This window comes from Papio anubis, chromosome 15 (assembly GCF_008728515.1).
Source record: "Papio anubis isolate 15944 chromosome 15, Panubis1.0, whole genome shotgun sequence".
Classification (NCBI taxonomy): Eukaryota; Metazoa; Chordata; class Mammalia; order Primates; family Cercopithecidae; genus Papio; species Papio anubis.
Window position 1 is genome coordinate 39,698,961 of NC_044990.1, and position 23,857 is coordinate 39,722,817.

A 23,857-nucleotide genomic window follows, 5' to 3' on the forward strand; every position below is an offset into this window, starting at 1 on the left:
TTTATGATGAAGCGATGTTGAATTTTATCAAATGTTTATGCACTTATTGAAATGATCATTTTTTTGGTCCTTGATCCTGTTAAGGTGATATTTCACATTTCTTGATTTGATAATGTTGAAACATCTTTTCATTTCTGGTATGAATTCCACTTGAATATGGTAAACAATCTTTTAAATTTGTTGTTAACTTTGATTTGTTAGTATTTTGTTGAGGAATTTTGCATTGATGTTTATCATGAAGATTGGCCTATAATCTCTTTTTTGTTGGTGTTGTGTAACTGTCTCATTTTGGTATCAGGGTAATGCTGAATTTCCTGCATTCAGACTATGCATACTATGCATATATAAATGCAGACTATGGTCTACAGATACAAGGAAATATAAGATAAAAGATATGTAGATTCAGAAATCATTTAATTAATGTATATAAAACTGAAACACAGTTGGTTCTAGAGGTCTCCACAGGCAAGATAATGTGAAATCATTGAAAATGAATGGGTCCGTGATCACATGCATCTCCAAAATTCATTCAAATGTTCAGAGTCTTCATGTAAGTTTCCATGTTAATTTTTTCATTTTGCATTTATTTAACATTTAAGATATATTAGCTGTGTAAGTTATGAATGACTTGTATAATTAACTTGGATTTTGTTTTATGCTTTTCTCACAATTGAATATTTTCCTGAATTCTCTTGCCAAAATGAATTTTTATTTAGGTTGCAGGTGTGCTGTTTTGCTTGTTCAACAGATTTCTTTATCTCTTCTGCTCAAGCTAAAAATCAGTACCCATAGAAATCACTGAACATTTTCAACATTTTAAAATCAAGCTAGAAACCAACGAAGTACTTCTTGAATAACAGTGACTAATGGGATTAGATATCTAATTCACCAAAAATAAGTACTTAATTCCGACACTGGCAGGAATAATAAACATGTGACGTCACAAACTTTGTGAAAATTTCAAAATTAAAATATAGCAAAATGCGTAATTAGTTAAACATTAAAAACCCTTTTTTAGAAAATAAATGAGCAAAAATATGAGACTTTTCTAAAGGAGGAATAATGAAAGGGGATTTATTTTATTTTGTATTAACATAAACTTTTTAAAAGATAAATACAGTACTACAATGTTGGTATGAGACCAAATAGATTAATAGAACATAATACAAAATTTATATACAGGCTCCAAAGGTAAATACTAATCAAAGGTAATATTCCGAAAGGTACATTTTAATCATATAGGGGCCATTTTCATATGTTAATTAGACATTTTGGTTTTTTCTGTGCATTGCTTATATTTCATTAGGTTGTTTTTAATCTAACTCATCTCCCTTTTTCCTTCCCTCTCCCACTTTACCTACCCCTCTCTCCTCTTTCTCATTCTCTTTCCCTCTCTCTTCAACATGTTTAGAAATGCTATTTGAAAGGAATGATTCAAGTAAGATGAAGAGTGAAAATAATTTATATTGCATGCTTCCTGTGTTTTAGACTTTGAACAAAAATAGGACATAGTTAAGCTGTGTGAACTTAATATAGAACTTTGGTTACTGAGACATATAAAAATCTACATTTTATCACTTCTGTAAAAATCATTGTCAATAGAATGACTTTCTGAAAAACAGGATTGCTCTTTTAAGTATTATATATAGCATTTGATCATCTGAATAGACACTGAAAAAATGAATTTGATAAAATCCAATGTCTGTTCCTGATGAAAAATGCTAAACCAATTAAGAGAAGGGCATGTGATAAAGGGCATCTATGAAAGACCCACAGCTGACATCATATCTAATGATGAAAGACTGAATACTTTCCCCATAAGATCAGGAACAAAATAAGGATATCCACTTTTATGACTTGTATTCGACACTACACTGGAGTTTCTAGGCAGTGAATAGGGAAGAAAAACAAAATCATTCACCTTGTAAAGGAAACAATTATATGGTCTTTATTTATTGATGACATGATCACATGTATCAAAAAACCTAATGAAATTTACAAAAAAATGCTGCTAGAACTAATACATAATTTTAGCAAGATTTTAGAGTACAAGATCAATGTAGAAAAGTTAATTATGTTTCTATATACTACTAATGAATAATTGGAAATTATAATTAAATAAATAATATGTTTTCCCACAACATCAAAGGTACGAAGTGCTTTGAGATAAATCTGACAAAAGATGTGCAAGACATGTACACGGAAAACTATAAAACATTGCTATGAGAAAATACAGTGGATCTAAATTAATATAGCAACATCCATTGTGGTTGACTGGGGAAGGAGAGTGTTGCAGGGAGGGCCGTCAGTAATCTTCTGGGGCTGATTGACCTGTTGGTTATTTGATTGTGAGGACAGTTTCATGAGTTTTATATATATATATATGTCTAAACATCAAATTATATATTTAAATATATGTAGCTTTTCATGTGACAGTTATACTTTAATAACATTGTTTTTTATTAGTAGTATATTTTTTAAATTTCAACCAGATTTCATTATTGAAAGACTTGCCTTTAAGCACTAGAACCCAGACTTCAAAACGCTGTTAATATTCACTCTTCATTACCAACTTCCGAGACATTACTGAGACTCTTTCGAAGTAGTGTTTTCTTTTGGTGTTGTGAGTGGTAAACTCAGTTGGGCATGATCGACATCTTATTCTGGTGACTATTTTGAAGATTAATCTTTTGTCTGTTATGTTAAGTTGCAGATATTTTCTCCTAGAGCAGGGGTTGGCAAATATTTCAGAGTTTGTTGGCCATATGGAGTCTGTCACAATAGTCCAGCCTTCCCCAGAGTATGAAAGCAACCACAGACAATATGTAAATGGTTGGGTATGAGTGTGCACCAATAAAACTTTATTCACAAAAACTAGCAGTCAGTCCATGGGCCACCATTTTCAACCTGATCTAGAATATTACTTGTATTTTAACTTTATTAATGATCTATTTTATTATACAGTTGTTTGAAACTTGTAGTCAAATCTGTCCATTTTTTTGGTTACTCTTAGGCTTCATATCTTTCCTTCTGTAATGTTATACAAATATTTTTCTATAAGTTTTCCAGTATTTTGTATAATTTTACATTGGAAATTTTGATACAGCTATAATTTACATGAGTGCATGATGTGAGGTAAAGCTCTAATTTAATTTTTTCATTGGATTTCCAAATGATCCAACACTGTTTATTAAAAACTCCATTTTCTCACATTGACTTGAAATTTCACCTCTACTGAATATCATATTTGTTACAGTAAGTAACTAGTCAGGTAAGAGCAGGGCAGGAAAGACCTCCTTCCCCCCACCCACACACCAGGAGAGTCCAGCAACCGTTAAGTGATGGTCAGGTGACTGTTAACTGTCTCTAAAGTAATTGGTCACAGCCAGCGCTAGGAAAAGGCAGTCTCCTAATAAACACCTAGGAAAAACCTGAAACTGGTGATCAGCAGCTCCCCAGCAAGATCTCAGGAGTTGAGAGAAGTGATGCAAGATCCCAGAAGTATACCACTGTATGAAACCCCAAGTCAAAAGGTCAAACTGTGTACTTGATCTCTGAAGTTGCTTGCTTGGCCCTCTTCCAAGTGTATTTTTATTTTCCTTCCTTTCATTACTGCTCTAGAGCTTTTTAATAAACTTGCTCTAAAACTTCCCTCAGTCTCTCCTTCTGCCTTATGCCCCTCAGTCGATTTTTTTCCTCTGAGGAGGCAAGAATTGAGGTTGCTGCAGACCTGTTTGGTTTTACCGCCAGTAACATATTCTCCTATATACATGATTTATTCTGGAATCTCTATTTTATTTCACTTATCTATTTATTCATGCTGAGCTAACACAATCCTCCTTTATTTACTGGACTTTTATGATATATTTTTCTTCTAGGCAAAAAGGACTCAATCTGTATTACTATTTTCTCTTTTCTTGAAAGTATTATTTTTCATTATTTATGGATATTTATTGCTGTTGTGATTTTTTTCTCATACATTGTTTTGTGTGTGTGTGTAGAAAACTGTTAAAGGTTTTCTGTCACTTTTGTGCCTTGCTAATATTCTAACAGTTATAATAGTTTTTCAAATGATTGTCTAGGATTTCATAGCAAAACAATCATAACACATGCAAACAGTGAAATATTTGATTCTTTATTTCCAATGTTTATTTCTCACTGTTTTTCCTTATCTTCTTGCCATGGCTAGGAGGGACAATAGAACGTTGGATATTAGTAGATTACAGGCATTTTTTTGTCTTGTTGATGTTTAAAATTTGCTTTTAGTAATTTGAAATACAGAAGCCAACATCAGTTCTCTGTTTCAAAAATGTTCTGTTCATTCTGATACATGTATATGTAAACATATATATGTATATATATATTTCTGTGTGTGTATATATATATATAAATAAGTTTTAGTTTTGTTTAATGAAGTACTTTTAAATTTATAAGTTATTTTGGTGAGAATTATAATACTTAAAATATCATATACTTCCATTCAGGAATAATGCATCTTTATCTATTACTTTTCTTATATTGCTAAGTAAAGTTTTCTTTCATATTTCTTGTTAAAGTTATTTAATATTTCTTGTTGAAAGTATTGTAAACAATTTTATATGTGAAGTCATTGTGACATTATTATTACTTTGTGATTAATTTTATATACTTCAATGAACTATTTGAGGTTTATGGAAGAACTGATTCCTATATATTCTTTCAAAATTTAAACATAGAAAACACATGTAAGTTTAATTGATTATTCAATCATTTTGGGGGTTGATAATTATTTTTAGGTTGATAATAGTATCATCTACAAGTAATGCAAGTTTTGCCTTATTTTCAGATAGTTATATCTTCTATTATACCTCCCTCTTTTTATTTATTGCTTTGGCTAGAAAAATTTTAATAACAGTGTTACTGCTTGTCAATCTTGCCTTATTCCATTTATTATAATTTAACATTTCTTTGTAAAGACTACTATTGGATTTTGGCCAGATATATATCATAATCATTCTAAGGAAATTTCCTTCTCTTTCTATTGTATTAAGAATTTAAAATCAGGGCTGATATTCAACTTTCATGATTTATTTATTAACATTTGTTGAGATAATTGTGTGTTTTTGGACATTTTTAACCTATTGGTAACATGTGTTTTCTGAATTGATTTCCTAATTTTGAGGTGTCTTTCTATCTTTTCAAACCACGTATTTGTTCTGGTATGTTATCTATTTAATAAACTGCCAGATTTGATTTGCATACTATTTTATTTGGCACTTGTGTAAGTATTTACTAATGAAATTGCTTCAGTTTTTTTTCTTGTACTGTATTTGCCAAGTTTGGATATCAAAGCCATGTTAGCTTTATAACATCATTTAGGAAGTTTTCCATTTTTTATTATTGAGCAAAATAACTTTTGTACATTCTGAGATTCTGCCTCTGGGTAACATGTATATATCAAAGACAGTCTTTATTTTATTTTATTTTTTTACTCCCGAGGCTAAAGGTAAATTATTTAGACACTGGAATAAAAATCTATTTGACTTGGAGAATTCTCAAGAATTTTATCTAGAATTTTGTTTTCTTTTTTTTTCTACTATAATTTTTGGCTATGAGAAACAACTGCCATATTTCTTTAAAATTTTAGTGTTTAAAAGTCATGTAAAATGTTGAATATTTGTTGAAATGCTTTTCTGCCACTAGTCTATGGGAATCCATAGTTGAAATGAAATTCTTACACAGGTGTTGGTTGAGTTTGGCTTTGTCATTTTCCTAAACAACTTTAAAATATTGCTATTTCAACTCAATTTAGAAATAAAGTGTCCTATGTTCTGTTTGAGATTGGTATTACCTGTTTTGTTGGAAGGTCTGAATGTACCCATACATGTTATGTATGTGTTAAATTTTGATCTGTGGGGTTAAGTTGTGTTTTGGGATGTACAGAAAAAAAAAAAAAAAACACAAAATTTTAAAAAGCCACAAAACTTCTGCTTCAGAACTCCTAATCTTTTAGTCTCATCTCATAAGAAAAAAATCAAGCTATTAACTGTGAGATAAGATTGTTGTGAGATATGAGAAATAAGTTAAAAAATTAAAATTATAATATACATATATAAAATAAATATAGGAACGCAATGCAAAGGAATCTATATCAATTTTCCTTGTTATAAATTTCTACACATAAAATAAATAATAACTACTTCCTTCTCAAAGGACAAACTTTGAATATCTTCACACTTTTAAAACAAACTTTATTCATGATTTTATAGGTTCATGTATCAATATTTGCAAAATAAATAAAATATTGCTTGAAATGAAAAATGGTTTCAAAGGTAAATATCTTAGTGTATTTCTGTAGCTTATTTTACTTTCTTGTGGTTCCTGAAAAGAAACCAGCAGGAACTGACCCAGGTCTTAGATTTTTAGATCTGAATGTTATCACATAGTTGCTGGCTTCCAATAGTTATTGTTGGATTTGTGCTGCTCAATGAAAAATTTCAGAATAAAATAGCTTTCTCCTGAAGTAGCTGAGAGTTCTGTTTTGGTGCCAGTTCCCAGTCCTTATCTCCAATGTTTGCCAAAGTATAAATAGCTCCAAAACATCAGCATTGGTTGCTAAACACTTTGCTATACAATAACTCTATCATCACTTTACAATAACAATTGACAAATGATTCATTACTGTCAGAGAGAAGGTTTTTAAATCACTTCCTAACAACATTTATTAAGGATTTTGAAGGTAATCAGTGGAGATACATTTTTTCTAGTGTATTTATTCTTCATCTGCAGTCTTTAGGGATGTGCCAATTATAATTTATCTACTATTTGTTGTGAAACCTGGATAACAAGATAATATAAGTAATTAACAAGGTTTGTGCGCTACAGAAAGATATATTTCCTGACATGTTTAAACTAACAGAGTGAAATTGTATTGATAGTAATTTATTTCTGTTTCATCCCTGAGGACAATAAGTATTTTTTCTCAGTCCTATTTAGATAAGGATAAAGTTTACAGGTATATAATACCAGGAATTTAGATACAAAAATACTACAAATCAAATGAATCTTAGTTTGGGCTAGTTCTCCAAAAATCAGTAGTTTAGGTTTGCAGATAGAGAAGTTTGTGAAGAAAATATCTCCATGTGTCTACCAAATCTTTTTCTTTATTCCTTCCTCCCTCCTTTTTCTCCAGTATAATTGCTTTTTTTTCTCTGCTCAACAATCTAACCAGAATAGAATTAATAAGGTTTTACTTTATATTATCCATGTGTTTTAAACTAAAGCAAGATTGAATGTGTACCTTATAGACCCTGTAAAAGCATAAATGAATGTACTTATTTCATTTCCTCATTTCTATGAATCTAAATTTAGAATAGATTCTTGTTCATCTTAGGAGAAATAGCTGACTTTTAAAGACTAATGGAAGCAATATTAAAAATTTTTAAATAAACAAAATCTAAGCAATTAAAATAGTACTTAAGATGACTCTATGCTTCAATGTAACTGGAGTGAAAAGCAATGTTCAGAATAAGTTGTGGTGCAGAGGGAGCCTGAGTACTCTAGTCATCCAGGGTGGTGTGGCCAATGTTTCCCTTTCTGGTATAAATTCAATGTCCTTTCCCCTGGCCCAGGCCTAATATCACATCAACTGTGAATTTATTTTGCCATCTCTTTCACAAGATTGGCATTTAAAAAGCAAAACTATGAAAGATAACCTGCTAATGAGTTTTTTATCCTCTTAGGTTCTCTAAGAAACTCTAATTCATGTAAAGAAATGATGCCCAGTAGTACACTTATCTGCTTCCCGTATGACCTCAAATTAGGAGGAAAAAATGATTTTTTTTAAAATTAGAAAGTAAGCTAATCACACAGCATCCTAAAATGAAACTAATTTGTATCTTCACCACTTTGGGGTTACTGGACATTCCATATCAGCACTTTTCTCACTAAGCTTTCTTCCCTTTTAGATTTTATGGAGATTTTGATTTTGTTTTACTATTAATATGGTTTGGCTGTGCCCACCCAAATCTCATTTTGAATTGTAGTTCCCATAATCCACATGTGTTGTGGGAGGACACCAGTGGGATGTAGTTAAATCATGGGGGATGTTACCCCCATGCTGCTGTTATCATGATAGTGAGTGAGTTCTCATGAGATCTGATGATTTCATAAAGTAGTTTTTCCTCCTTTTGCTCAGCACTTCTCTCTTGCCTGCCATTACGTAAGACGTCCCTTTGCTCTTCCTTTGTCTTCTGCCATGATAGTGAGGTCTCCCCAGATATGTGCAACTGTGAGTCCATTAAACCTCTTTCCTTTATACATTATCCAGTCTTGAGGACGTCTTTATTAGCAAAATGAGAAGTAATACAGTAAATTAGTACTGGCAGAGTGGGGTACTGCTGTAAAGATATTCAAAGATGTGGAAGTGACTGTGGAACAGAGCAACAGGCAGAGGCTGGAACAGTTTGGAGAGCTCAGAGGAAGACTGGAAAATGTGGGAAAGTTTGGAACTTGCTAGAGACTTGTTGAATGGCTTTGACCAAAATGCTGATAGTGATACGAACAATAAAGTCCAGGCTGAGCTGGTCTCAGATGGAGTTAAGGAACTTATTGGGAACTGGTGTAAAGGTCACTCTTGCTATGCAAAAAGACTTGTAGCATTTTGTCCCTGCCCTAGAGATTTGTGGAACTTTGAATGTGAGAGAGATTATTTAGGTATTTTGAGTAAGAAATTTCTAAGTGGCAAAGTGTTCAAGAGAAAGCAGAGCATAAAAGTTTGAAAAATTTGCAGCCTGATTATGGAGTAGGAAAGAAAAACCCATTTTCTGAGGAGAAATACAAGCCAGCTGCAGAAATTTGCTTAAGTAACGAGCCAAATGTCAATCTCCAAGACAATGGGGAAAATATCTCCAGGTCATGTCACAGATCTTTGTGGGAGCCCTTCCCATCACAAGCCCAGAGGCCTAGGAGGGAAAAATGGTTTCCTGGGCCAGATCTGAGGCCCCCCAGCTGTGCACAGCCTTGGGACTTGGTGCCCTATGTCCTAGCTGCTCTGGCTGTGGCTAAAACCAGGCCAAAGTACAGCTTGGGCCATAGTTTTGAAGGATTCGAGTCCCAAAGTTTGGCAGTTTCCAAGTGGTTGAGCTTGCAGGTGCACAGAGGTCAAGAATTGAGGCTCAGGAACCTCCACCTAGATTTCAGAAGATGTATGGAAACACCTGGATGTCTAGGCAGAAGTTTGCTGTAGGGTGGGGCCCTCATGGAGAACCTGTGCTAGGGCAGTGCAGAAGGAAAATGTGGGGTTGAAGCCCTCACACAGAGTCCCTACTGGGACACTGACTAGTGGAGCTGTGAGAAGAGGGCCACCATCCTCCAGACATGGAAAAGCTACAGGTATTCAACATCAGACCATGAAAGCAGCTGGGAGAGGGGCTGTACCCTGCAAAGCCACAGGGGCAGAGCTGCCCAAGGTTGTGGGAGCCTATCCCTTGCATCAGTGTGACCTGAATGTGAGACATGGAATCAAAGGAGATCATTTTGGAGCTTTAAGTGTTGACTGCTCATTTGGATTTTGGACTTGCATGGGGCCTGTAGCCCCTTTACTTGGCCAATTTCTTTCCAAATTTTTGGAAAGGCATGAATACATTTTGAAATGTGAGGACATGAGATTTGGGAGGGACCAGGGATGGAATAATATGGCTATGTTTCCACCCAAATCTCATCTTGAATTGTAGTTCCCATAATCCCCATATGTCCTGGGAGGGACCCAGTGATAGGTAATTGAATCATGGGGGTGGTTACCCCCACCCTGCTTTTCTCATGTTAGTGAGTGAGTTCTCACAAGATCTGATGGTTTAATAAGGGGTTTTCCCCTTTTTATTTGGCACTTCTCTCTTGCCTGCCCCCATGTAAGACATTTCTTTACTCTTCCTTCATCTTCTGCCATGATTGTGAGGCCTCCCCAGCCGTGTGGAACTGTGAGTTCATTAAACCTTTTTCCTTTATGAATTACCCAGTCTTGGGTATGTCTTTATTAGCAGTGTGAAAGCTGACTAATACAACTATGTATGTATATGTTTTTACTTAAATTGCACAAGTATCCCTGCATTCAGATTTCACATGGGTTTTCAAGGTCAATATTTTAACCTCAGTAACTTTGCATCTTATTGACTATTTTAAAGTTAATATGGCTACCTTTTACTTTCAGGGCAGAGAAAATTAGTGATACTTAGACTTACTGGTAATATATCACTTGAATGAATTCAATGTATGCTTTCAAAAAAAAGTCACCCTGCAAACAGTTATTTCTCTAGAACTAGAATTAATGCTGTTTCTTAGATTTTCAAAAGCTTCATATTAAAAGCTGACTCAATCCTCAATTGCCATTGATTTGTGAACTTGATGCAGTGGCTTCTTTATAACTTGACAAAAGTCTAGAGAGATTTAGTTGAGTTTTACAAATTCATGCTGCATGAATTTCTGTTGAGTTATTAGCTTATTTGACAGAGATGAAACATGTGAACAAACATCCTAGTTTTCTTGTTTTGTACATAAAAAAGAAACAGTCTCTCAGGTGACAATGTGGCATTAATTTATCTGTTTGGTAAGCCCAAACGCACTTTAAAAAATTTGTCCATAATACAAGGAGTCATTTCTTGCCTGATTTAATTAATGTTAACAATATGTTATTAGAACAAACTGTCAAATGTTCACTACTATTTCTTTTCACCAACATTTTTTTCTTCCAAAGGTAAATTGATATACACACACACATATATGTGTGCCTATGCATGCAAACACACACATACCCAAGCTTGTTATATTATTTGTTATATTATTATTTTCACATTACTATTATAAGTTAATGATATTATATTTCAGTTAATTGCTATACTTGAAATGCCTCTGTTCTAGAACTTTGAAAAATAATCAACATCTGAATGGAACTAAAATCTTGAAATCTCAACATCATAAGACACGTTGAGGGAGAGAATAAAATGAAGATCACTCAAAAGAATTTGGTAATGTCAGTATTTTCATTCTTTTGTAGTCGTTACTTGGGGCAGAGATGATAATAGCAACTGACCAAGAGAGACTTGTTGTTTCTCTGAGCTGCATCAAACTTTAGACAGGCCCCTGGCCTTTTCTTAGAGCATTTACCCTAGAAAAATGTATAATTATAAATTCTTTATCTCTTTGAGATACAGTTGAGCCTTGAACAATGCAGGAGATAGACGTGCTGACCCTTGTGTAATAAAAAAATCTACGTATAATATTTGACTACCTCAAACTTAACTACTGATAGCCTACATTAACCAGAAGGCTTACTGATAACATAAATAGCCAATTAACACATTTTTATATGTTACATGTATTATATACTGTGTTTTTACAATGAGGTTAGCTAGAGAAGTGTTATTAGAATCAAAAGGAAGAGAAAATACATTTACAGTATTGTGCTGTATTTATCAATACTGTAAATTTACCACATCTGTTTACAAAATGAATTGTCCATCTGAAATCATGGGCAATCACTGCTGCAGATCTCAATCTATGGTACATATTAAGCAGTTGAACTTTTTATTGTAATGCCGTGGCTTTTCTCTGCTTCTTGGGAGCACTTCCAACATCATTAGTGGCATTTTGTTGTCTCCCATGGTGTTACTTATGGCTTACAGTATTACACTTAGCATGATGAAAAGATGCAGGAACCGAGAGATATTACTCTTTGTGGTACACAATTTACTGGAGAGATGAACTACTTACATGGGGATGATAAGTGTCACACAGCATTTTAAGCAGATACTCACAACACTTCAGCTTACTGCAATAGCAACAAGAGGTGGCTATGAAATTATTGCAGTGGTACAGTATGCACTACAGTTAATTTTATGCATTTATGTTTGCTTACACCTTTATGTTTGCTTGTATTTCTCTCCACTGTGAATGGCACCGACTACAATCTCTGTGTGTAAGTTTTGATAAATGTTAAGTTATGATAAGGGATTTATTTATGTTTTACGGTATTAAATGATAAAAAATAGACTAGTATCTGTATATTTTATGCATTTATGACAAATCAAACTTTTTTATATTTCTGGGCTACATGGTTAATCTGTGAGTTGTTTTAAATTATTACAAATCTCAAAAACATTTCTGATGTATTTATTGAAAAAAAATCTGTGTATGAGTGGACCTATGTAGTTTGAACCTGTGTTGTTCAAGGGTCAACTGCATATGTACATTTTTTAAAAGCCTCTTGCTAGTTTTCCAACCCAGGAATGTCTTCCTCAAGGACCTGAGAGCCATCTCTTTGAAAGATAATCATTAAGGAAGAAAGCACTCTTACCTCCAGGCCTCTGTTCAGTTGGAGTCAGTTAGCAAACACAGATGGCCTAATCACAGAGAACAACATTTGGAAACTCAGGGAAAGCTTCATGTGCTCAGTACATCCCATTGATCAACCTCCACATTAAAGTCTTCTGGTACTTTTTTTACTAGCGACTGGACCAGCACTTAAAAACCTTCCCATCTTTTGTTTGTCATCAGAGTTAACCACAACCTGACTTCTGGCTTCTCTCCCCTATTGCAATAGCTTGAAATAAAGTCTTCTTTATCAATTTAACTTTGTCCAGTAAGTTTTTGCTTTGACTCAACCAACTGGCAGGAGAGAGGGTTTTGTGGATGAAAATAATTCTTCACATTCTACTCTTGGTGTTGTTACTGATCACAGGTTCTTAGGCTCCCACGCAATAGAAACTGACAGGAGGCCAAGCAAACTTTTCCCAGCTAGGGTTTATTAAGACTTATGCCTGGACAGATTGGGCAAAATGGAGACAGCCCAGAGGATAAGTTCTGCAGCTGGTTCCCTGAGCAAAGGTTCTTGTGGTGTTTTGAGGAGGGTGACATGGAAAACTCATGAGGTAAGAAGAATCATTACATGTATGAGGTGGAGTGCTGAGCTGATGCACAGGCATAGTAAGAGACCATGCAAAAACATACATTGCATAATCAGAAAATGGCAGATACCCCTTTCCTGGGCACGGATTTTATTATTGAGATGAGGCTAGGTGTAAAGATTGGTCATCCTTCTGGTCTTGTGTGCATGCAGGTGATAGAATTAACTCCCTTGAGTAAGATTTAAAGTGTGGTGCTGCTTATTTTAGTTTCTTCAAGGCCCTGCAATCTGTGGGTATGGCATCCTTCCCATTTCTACTCTGTCCCATCTCTACTCTCTCTCAGTGTCACATTGGGATGGGAGTAGGCAAAGGAAAGGAATTCATTGTGTTTTTCTGAGACATTTTCTATAGGTAGGGCAGATCTTGAGTAAAGTTACAAAGAAAAAAATTTCCTTTATTCCCTTCCATCTCTCTTCTATAGTTCTACTCTTCTCATATATGTACTCCAGCAGGAAGGAGGTAAGATACCAAGGAAGGCTTTCTGAAAGTAGTGATATTTGATTGTAATAACAGTGAGAGTGTAGCAGGATGGGCCACAGACAAAACCTCTCAGACACCAAGTTGTAGAAGGAAGGGCTTTATTCAGCTGGGAGCATCGGCAAGCTACCGTCTTAAAATCTTTACTCCCCGAGTGTACAACTTCTGTCCCTTTTAAGGGCTCACAACACTAAAGATTTTACATGAAAGGGTCATGATTGATTGAGCAATCTAGGGGATACGTGACAGAGGTTTCACGCACTCGTGATCAGAGTGAAACAGAACAGAACAGGGAGTTTTACAATGTTCTTTTATACAATGTAGTTGATTTTTAACTACTGGGTTTAGGCCAGGCAGGCCCAGGCCTGGTTTTGGGCCTGGCACCGGGCTACTTGTCTTTGGTTTCACTTCCTTCGTTTTTTCTTAAAACAGGTACTGAGTATAAAACAATATAAAACAATGTGAGAGGATCTCTCTCTTCCCTCATTTCCCCCCTTTGAGACTCACTCTTTTTATTAGTGGGAGCTATAACCTTCATTTTTACTATTTATGTTTTCCTGTGCAATAGAGTGAGAGTGATTTATATAGTATGCTTGTGCTGAAGCATTTTGGTGAATTAAGGTAGTGACAAAGCTTTTTATCATTTGGAGAAGTACAGGTAGCTAACAAGGGAGCAGTAAGCAGGTTCCTATTACTATTATTACTCCTATTATAAGAGTTTTAAATCCTCCTATTGCTGAGAACCAATTTCCAAACATGGCTTCCAGATTAAATCCATGCCGCACTTGCACGGGTACATGTGCCAGTTTTGTTATATCTTTGTATCTTTAACTACTTGCCCCTGATCATCTATATGTAGACAACAATTAGCAAGGTTAAATTTTCTACAAACTTCTCCTTCAGCTGCTATCAAGTAGCCAAGAGCTAGTCTATTTCGATAGGTAGCATTTCTCATCAGAGTCTTTTGCCAGGCAAGAACAGTCAAGGCTTGACTGGTTTTATTAGTAATAATTTCTAAAACAGCTTGTAATCGTATGATTCAGTTGAGCATGTAGATGGGGGTCCAATATCCCCCACAAGCCATCCTGTGCCCAAGTGGTAGGTCCATAGTATTATATGATTCTTTTAGGGGGTCATTCATCATCTTTCCAATCATCTATGGCTGTGCTTTGTTTTTTGTGGGAAGCATAGACTGAGAAGCCCAGAAGTTCACCCATTCTTATGGGCAGTAAGAAGTAAGATGGTTTAATGGTGCCAATTACACAGCTACCTGTCCACTGATCAGGCAGCTTAGCATAAGCTCTATGTCCACATATCCAGTATAACCCATTGGGGGCAGTCCAATCCCGGTGGAATTCTGGGTGGGCCCAAACAGCCTGCAATTTTGGAAATTTACAGAATGGATTTCTTTCTGTGTAATTGGAACTCCACCATGTAACTGTTTTTGCAGTACTATTATACAGCTTTTGCCCAAGACAACTAAGCCTCCCTACAGGATGAGTGACTCCTTTTTCTTCTCTAGCTATGTAATACTGTCCAATAATTGAGACTTTTAGAACCCAAAAATTGTCAGGGTGGTTCTTTTGGGCCAGGAATTCATAGGAACTGGGTCTGTAGGAACTAACTCTTGGGCTTCCCATGGCCATAGATCTCCTGTTAGCCATTGATCTCCTATTATGGTTCCTCCACAAACATAACATGAAGTGACTTTTAGAGACTGGGCTACATGTTTGGCTAATTGCAAAAACAAATTTTCAGTTTTTCCTGGAATCTCAGGTACCGGCACATTTAGTTCATCATTGAAAATCTGAAATACTGGTTCTGGAGAGTGTCTTTGAACCTCTCCTTTTATTAGGAGGCTTATGCTAGGATCTAGTCCTTTTCTGTCAATGCCTAATGATATGTAGTTTTCTTTATTCCATTTTGGGTCTGAGGGGTTTGTGATTACCAATTCTTAAGGGTTGAAGCTCCCACTTGTGCAGGAGGGGCTGACTTTTCCTTTTCGGAGGAAAATAGGATCTTTTTTTTTTTATCTTCTTTTCAAGTAGCCCACATAACACAAGACCAGTATTGATACATCCTACATAAATTTGATTTTTGACAGATATACTTATTTTCTGCTGTGTAACTTTTTTTCCCAATGTAGAGAACTGCATCTTAATCCATGCTCCTTATTATTAATAGCAACACAAGCATCAAATTTTAAGGTTACATTTTTGGGGACCCCTCTTTCTTCTGTTTTAACTATTACCTTACTTGTGTCACCTAGAAAAGGACCAGTCCTTAGTCTTACTTCAAAGACTGTGATCATGGGGGGTTCAGAGGGGTCATAGCACACATCAGGCTGGTCACTTCCTGGATTACACACTTTGTACTGTTATTGCACAAACAATTTCCCTTTGGAGTTCCTAGGCATTCATAATAACTATAAAATAAAATAAAAATATTCTTAACTTGTCCTGCAGTGCGACCTGATGTATGCACTGAAGGCAGTTCTCTGTGTGGGAAGGAGCAGTGGAAGCTTTTACCACACAGTCCATGTTATAAGGAAAATAAGTCCCACGACAATTTTCCTCATGCTTTGGCCTGGAGCAGGACTTGTCGTTTTCTTCAGGGTCACTTTGCAGGGATTGTCCAGGCTTGGTTTTGGCCTCCTAGGTCTCAGCGGCTGCAGGCTTCATGTGGCTGTGGTGAATCCAGGCTGGGATTTCTTCCACCTTTACAGCTGTGGGAGTGGTCAGGATAACAGTCTGGGGTCCCCTCCACCGTGGCCACAAAGGAGCCATGTTCCAGTTCTTGATCCACACACAGTTACCTGGAGAAAAAGGGCGAACTGGGGAGAATAAGCTGACTGGGCACCTCTCATTTACTCAAGTTGAGATTGTCTGGGTAATTTTCCCCAAGGCCTGTAGCTGCCACTGTAATTCAATCTCACTTAACTCTTGGGGAGTACTCGGAAGTCCTCGCAGTATAGGAGGAGGCCTATGATACAGAATTTCATAGGGGGAGTATCCTGTTTTCTTAGAGGGGGTACACCTAATTTTAAACAATACCATAGGAAGGGCTTGTATCCATTTTAATCCTGTCTCCTGACATACTTTCCCTAGACTATTTTTGATAGTTCGACTCATTCACTCCACCTTTCCGGAACTCTGAGGTCGGTAAGCGGAAGTTAACTTCCATGAGATTCCTAACACCTTTGCCATCTTCTGTACCAAGTCAGCCACAAATGCCAGCCCATTATCTGAGCCAATTCATAGAGGCCGTCCAAATCTAGGGATGAGATCTCAAAGAAGCACACGGGTTACTTCACGAGCTTTTTCAGTTCGTGTTGGATAAGCCTCCACCCACCCAGAGTAAGTACACACTAGAACCAGTAAATACTTGTTACCTCCGCATTTAGGCGTCTCTGTGAAGTCCGCTTGAAGATCTTCAAAAGGAGCCGCTCCATAGGCTCGTATGCCAGGAGGCACGAGGGGCCTTGCTTTGCATTGTGCTGTCGACAGGTAACGCATCGCTGCACTAGTGTTTTAGCAAGAGCTGGCAAGTGTGAGATGTAGAAATACTGGCCTAACAGCTTTTAAAGTGATTCTTGGCCTAAATGGGTAGTTTCATGTACAGCCAGCACGACTGCAGCTCCTAGCAGGTGTGGTACAGCTATTCTTCTATCTGGTAACTTTATTCATCCTTCCTCTATTGTTTGTCCTCACTCTGCCTGAAGACAATCTTCTTCCTCTTTAGAATAAGTTGGCACCAGATCAAGAGTTTGAGGGAGTAGTGGGGGCTGTGACTAATGCCTGGTAAGGAGTAGGTGTTGCTTTTTGTGCCTCTGTGTCTGCTCTGGAGTTTCCTTGGCTCACCGAGGTGGAAACTCGCTGGTGTCCCCTGCAATGCATGACTGGCACCTTTTGGGGTTTCCACACTGCTTCTAATAATTGTAGAATTTCTTGTTGATATTTTATGTCCTTTCCCCTGTAATTTAACAGGCCTTTTTCTTTATACAGTGTTCTATGTACTTGAAGCGTAAGAAAGGCATATCGAGAATCAGTGTAGATGTTTACAGTCTTACCTTCACTGAGTTCCAGAGCCCGAGTTAGAGCCATAAGTCCTGCTTTTTGGGCCGAGGTGCCCTGGGGCAATGGCTTAGCTTCTATAACATCTTCCAAGCTTACTATCGCATGTCCTGTGCACCCTTCTCCTTGCGTGTTGATGAAGCTGCTCCCATCCACATATAATTCCCAGTCTACCGAGGCCCATGGCTGGTCTTGAAGATCTGGTCTGCTAGAATAAAGAGTCCAAAACCTCTACACAGTTATGTTTAACAGGGCTGTCAGATACTGGGAGCAAGGTGGCAGGATTTAAAGAGTTACAGACTTCAATGGTCATGCGGAAGTTTTCACATAACAAGTCATGGTAATTAGTTAATCTAGCATTTGTTAGCCAATGGTGTCCTTTGGTATTCATCAGAGTTACCACTGCATGGGGGGCTTTTATATTTAGGTGTTGTCCAAGGGTTAGGTTATCTGCTTCTTGTGCTAACAGGGCCGTTGTCGCCAAGGCTCTTAGACATGGAGGCCAGCCTTTAGAAACCCCATCAAGTTGTTTTGAGGTGTAGGCCACCGGTGTTGGCCAGGGCCCCACAGTTTGAGTTAAAACTCCTATTGCCATTTTTTTCTCTTTCTGACACATAGAGCGTGAAGGGCTTTGTCAAATCTGGTAGTCCTAGAGCTGGGGCTGACATAAGTTTTTCTTTTAACTTACAAAAGGCTTGCTGTTGTAGAGGCCCTCATTCAAAGGGCTCTCAGTCGCCCCCCTTTGTAACCCCATGCAATGGTTTGGCTAACACCACAGGGTTTGGAATCCATAATCTGCAAAACCCCACAGCTCCTAAAAATTCTCTTACTTGCCTTCTGGTTTTAGGTTCTGGTAGGCTGCAGATGACCTGCTTTCTTTCTGACCCTAGGCTACACTCCCCTTTTCGAATAGTGAATCCCAGGTAGCGTACCTACTGTTTGCAGATCTGAGCTTTTTTTCTTGGACACCTTAAACCCACAGTCCTCCAGGTACCGAAGCATGGCATCTGTCCCTTTTGCACCTGACTGCCATGGAGTATCCTAGCAGAAGGTCGTCTACGTACTGGAGCAAGACACAGCCTAGGTCTCCAGCAGGAAACTTCTGGAGGTCTCGAGCCAACACCTCCCCGAAGATGGTGGAGGAGTTTTTGAACCCTTGGGGAAGCCGAGTCCAAGTGTACTGCGTGGTGACCCCTGACCCCAGATCTTCCCACTGAAAGGCAAACAGCAGTTGGCTCTCAGGAGGTAGTTTGATGCTAAAGAAGGCATCTTTCAAGTCCAGGCAAGTCAACCAGCCGTCCTCAGCTGGCAGCAATCCTAACAGTGTGTAAGGGTTAGGAACTCTTCGGTGCAGAGTCACTGTAGCTTGGTTTACCAAGTGTTAAGTCCTGTACAGGTAAGTAGTCTTTGGTCCCTGGTTTAGAGACATGTAGGAGGGGGGTTATCCCTGGAGACTGGCAAGGAACTATAATTCCAAAGGCTTTTAAGTGTCTAAGATGAGTCTGTATTCCTTTAAAGGCTTCCCTGGGAACTGGATATTGCTTTCGTCTGATTGACTAGGCCCCAGGCTTAACTTCTATGAGTATGGGGGCTTGATTGATTGCCAGCCCCAGGGGATTGTCCTCCGCCAATACTCGGGGCCATCGCCTAGCTAGAGCCGGTTTTATTTCCTGGCCTGGCTCCGTTAGAAAAAGTCTCCATTATTCTTCTCGGGGGACTGTAAGGGCCATGATGACTTCTGTTTCTGGTAACTTCAGCTGTAAAGAGCCCTGTTTTGTAAAGGAAATGGTGGCTCTCAGCTTGCTAAGCAAGTCTCTTTCAAACAAAGGCAAGGGGCAGTCAGGCATATACAGAAATTGATGAGTCATTTTATGTCCTCCCACCGAGCAGGTGCATGGTAGGCTGCGTGGTGGAGACTCCTGTTGCTCCAATTGTATCAATGGTCTTTTTAGATAAGGGGGCCACCGGGGTTGTTACTACTGAGTGTTCGGCTCCAGTATCGACCAAAAAGTTAATGTCCTTGCCCCCTATTTTCCTCCTGACCATGGGCTCCTTGGGGGCATTTGAGCCTGGTCCCCTTCAGTCTAGTAGCCCTTCAGCCAGATTGAACAATGTCCCTTCATCTTGGTCTGAGGTCTTTGGTTCTGCATCACCCCGCTTTTCCTTTAGTTGGAGATATTTATCTTTCCAATGTCCTATTTCTTTACAGTAGGCACATTGGTTACCCTGCAGATGTGAGTGATTGGACTGGGCATTCTTCCTGGAACCCCCCTTTCCCTGCCCTTTCAGGGGGATTCCTCTAATCGCCACAGCCAGCAAATCAGCATTTCTCCTGGCCTGGCAATTGCTCTCCTTACGGCTTTCTCAGCAGCTTGTTGCATCTCTACAAATACTTGATTAGCTATCTACAGTAACTGTGAGGTATTCATTCCTGCAAACCCAGCCTGTTTTTGCAATTTTCTCCAGATATTTTCCACGCTTTGACTAAGACCATATTAATCATAGGCTGATTTTCAGGACTATCCAGATCAAAAGGAGAGTACATGCGATAGGACTCACACAGTCTTTCATAGAACTGGGCTAGGCTTTCCTCCTTTCCTTGGATGACTTCAGAAACTTTACATTGGTGGCCTTTTGAGCCCCTTTTTCTCAAACCTTCAATTAATGCCTTTCGGTACCGTCTTAGCCTCTCCATATCTGGTTCTTCATTTGGATCCCACTGGGGGTCCATTCCTGGCAGCTGAATTCTTATGTATTCCTGGGGATTTTGGTAATCGGCAGGGACATGCTCCTCTAGCCATTTAGTTGCTGCCTGGAGCATCCTTCGCCTTTCATCTGTGTTAAAGAAGTACATGAGTAGCTGGTGCCAATCAGCCCAAGTAAGATTGTGAGTCTGGATAATTGTTTGGAGCAACTCAATTAGAGCTTGAGGCTTTTCAGTGTAAGGTGTTATTTTGCCAATTGAGGAGGTCAGCAGAAGTGAAAGGGTGATACACAAAGGCACGCTTTTCTGCCATGTGTCTGTCCTCATCTCTCCCAGTATATTGTTGCTCTCTTAGGGGCATTTGGATTTCAGTCTTGGGCCATAAGCGGGCCACCAAGGGAGGAGTTTTTCTGCAGTTTCACTTCCTTTCTTGTCTACTCTGGGTGGTCTAGGGGTTGTGGGCTCAGGAGAAGGGGTCCTCTCCATTTGATAAGGGAGGAGCACTGTTGGTGCCATCTCCTGCTATGAGTCCTCAGGCTCTGGGTCAGACAGAACTTTAGGTGCCGGCTTCCCTCGGATGGTGGAGCAAGAATCTTCCTTGACTAACTGTCCCTTTACTACTAGTACTGCTGCTGCCGGTCCCCTTAACCACTGCGGGGAATCTAAACCTAGCTGTAACCAGGAATCTATATATGGGAATTGATCTAGATGTCCTGGCTTGCCAGTTACTTTGTGCCATACCTTTGAAACTAGAGGCCTGTCTAGGCTTCCTTCTGATGGCCAACCTACATCTAATGCTGGCCAGTCTATTTCACACAAAGTTATAAGTTTTCCTGTAGTCACAGTGACTCCATAGTCTCCATTGAATCCTTTCTTGAAATTTTTTAGCATAGTTCCCAATGGGGTGGGCTTACTTTGCACCTGACCCATGCTTTCTCAAGACAAAATACCATGCTCACACCACACACACTCACCACAAAACAAAGAATGGGTAAAGAGGGCACACACACAATGTTATCTTTTATACCAAACCAAAATCAGAATACCAAGAAATTCAAAATCAGAATACCAAGAAATTCAAGTGAAGTTAAAACCGAAACCAAAGTATCCAGCAATTCAAGTCAAGTCAAAACCAAAACAAAAGTGCCAATACAGGCACACCATGGGTGATCATGCCACACTTCCATTCAAATGGAGTGGGCAAGTTTCAAAAACTAGTCTTACCAAGTTTCGGATGTCCGGACTCCAAGTAACAGTTCCTTCCCGGTGTTCAGCCACTATGTTAATCCTCCATGGGGGCCTGCTAGGAGCTGCTCTGGTGAGGCGTTCCACCGGGGCAATTGCCCACCTAGGAGCACTCTTTGGATCACGTGGCTCAGGCTGGCTGGAGTACCCCGCAGGGATGCTCCACAGGGCAGGCCTAAGCCGCCTAAGGGGCTGCCTCCACCACCAGTTACCTCGCTTCCTGGTCAGGGAACCAAGAAGTCTAGCAGGACGAGCCGCAGACAAAACCTCTCAGACACCAAGTTGTAGAAGGAAGGGCTTTATTCACCTGGGAGCATTGGCAAGCTACCATCTTAAAATCCAAGCTCCCTGAGTGTACAACCTCTGTCCCTTTTAAGGGCTCACAACACTAAATATTTTACATGAAAGAGTCGCGATTGATTGAGCAATCTAGGGGATACATGACAGTGGTTTCATGCACTAGTGGTCAGAGTGAAACAGAACAGAACAGGGAGTTTTACAATGTTCTTTTATACAGTGTAGTTGATTTTTAACTGCTAGGTTTAGGCCAGGCAGGCTGAGGCCTGGTTTTGGGCCTGGCACCGGGCTGCCTGTCTTTGGTTTCACTTCCTTGGTTTTTTCTTAAAACAGGTACTGAGTTTAAAACAATACAAAACAATGTGAGAGGGTCTCTCTCTTCCCTCAAGAGAGCTGGCTATCTACGTCAGATGGGTAGCAGCTAGTGGGTAAGAAACAGCTAATGTAAGGCAGATGGGTGAATGAATAATGATAAAATAACAAAGAGTTACAACTTTTATTTAATGTCAATGATGTGCCAGCCTCTATTCTAAATTCCTAATTTTATTAATACATTTAAACATCACTGCAACTCTATGAGGCAGATACTACAATTATAGTCATTTTACACACAGAGAAATTAAGACACAAAAAGGTTGACAAACTCACTTGAGTTCTCAAAGTTAGTGAATGACAGAGCTGGGATCTAAATCCAGGCAATGTTGTCTCAGCACCCAGGCTTTTAACCTCAAAATAGCACTGTCACTGAATATTTGTCATCTCTCTGAGGATATAAATGTGTATAACTGGGTAATGGCTTCTCTTAGTGGGATTTTGACTATGAGTTCAAGCTGAAAAGCAAAATTGTTTGTTTTTGACAGGAGTGGGGTGGTTTGGAGCACTCTTCCTAAAATACCTCTCAAATTATAGAATGCTGTTACTACCTGTTACTTTTGAAAGTAAGACCATTGCTGATGACAGAGTTTATAATAAAATATATTACATTTATATAGAGTTTTATAGGCCACAAAAATGCTCTCATCTATACATTTGCTTAAGATTTTATCAATGGCTATATAGTAAGGTTAAGAACATTACCATGACTTTTGAAGTTGTGTAGCTTTCCAAAGATACACAGCTAATTAGGAAGCTATTGAAGATTTAAACATAGTCTATGTGATGCCTCAATTCTTAAACTTTTCACTAATTTCAACAGAGACCGAATACAAGTTCGACTTGAAAACTGAGATGTGAAAGTTAGAAGAAAATGGTTAAAGCTTCACAAATATATATACCTAATACCTTGAAAACAAAATACTATTACTCAACAGTATAAGAAGTAATAGTATAACAATATTATACAGCTGTACAAAATTAGACAAGCAATAGAATAACAATAGTGAAACAAGATAACTGTTATGTCAGTCAACAAATCTATGTATGCCAGCTGAATAGAAAAACAAAAGTATAATTGCTAATCAATGGATACTCCAGGGAAAGGCTCAATCACTTGTAATTTAATTAGGGACTGTCAGCATGAAATCAAAGAAAAGAGATCACAGCCAACATTTGAAGAAAACACATTCAAGATGTAAGAAAGCAGTGATGAACTGACTCTCACATTTTCAAAGTCCTGTAGAGACTGCTGGCTGAACTGTTCTCCCTTGATAAAGTCTTTTCTAGCTGATAAAGACTGATAAAGTCTTTTCTAGCTGAAAATCTTCCTTTCTTTGAAAATTTAGACATTAGAAATACCTCAATTGAAGATTTCTTTATAGGAAGCAACTATAATGGGTGGCCTTTTTGATTGCAGAACTAAATATTCAGCTAGTGTGAGACTCCAGTTTAGTACAGTTGAGAAATGCAAAATGGAAGAAATTTTCTTTCTTCCACTTTGCATAGCAAAGACCGGAAGGAAAGAATGTACTGTTTATTGATAAAGTGGTTAGAGCAAGATGGTTAAACTCACTGTAGACAGCATCAAAGCAGTTTTGAAACATATGTGGCTAGGCTATTTGGGTCTTGAAAAGATATACAAAATATAGATTATGACAGAAAGACAGGATATATAGGTGTTAAGAAAGCACATTTTGGGGAAAATGTATAAACGTTTAAGAGAAGGCAAATACAACACACTCAAAGAT

General features: G+C 38.0%; 1 long non-coding RNA gene across 6 annotated transcripts in view; it reads left to right on the plus strand.

Annotated features, from left to right (window-relative positions):
• The first annotated feature begins 6 nt into the window (after positions 1-6).
• Positions 7-23,857, plus strand: part of LOC103879286 — a 160,644-nt gene continuing 136,793 nt past the window's right edge. For 5 of the 6 annotated variants that reach the window (XR_002518405.2, XR_002518406.2, XR_001896915.3 and 2 more), the window contains exons 1-2: positions 7-3,533; positions 10,894-11,000. This is a non-coding gene — a long non-coding RNA (uncharacterized LOC103879286). Of the gene's footprint in view, positions 3,534-10,893; positions 11,001-12,234; positions 12,605-23,857 lie in introns of those variants that run through there. The other variant, XR_639851.4, reaches the window with a different exon arrangement.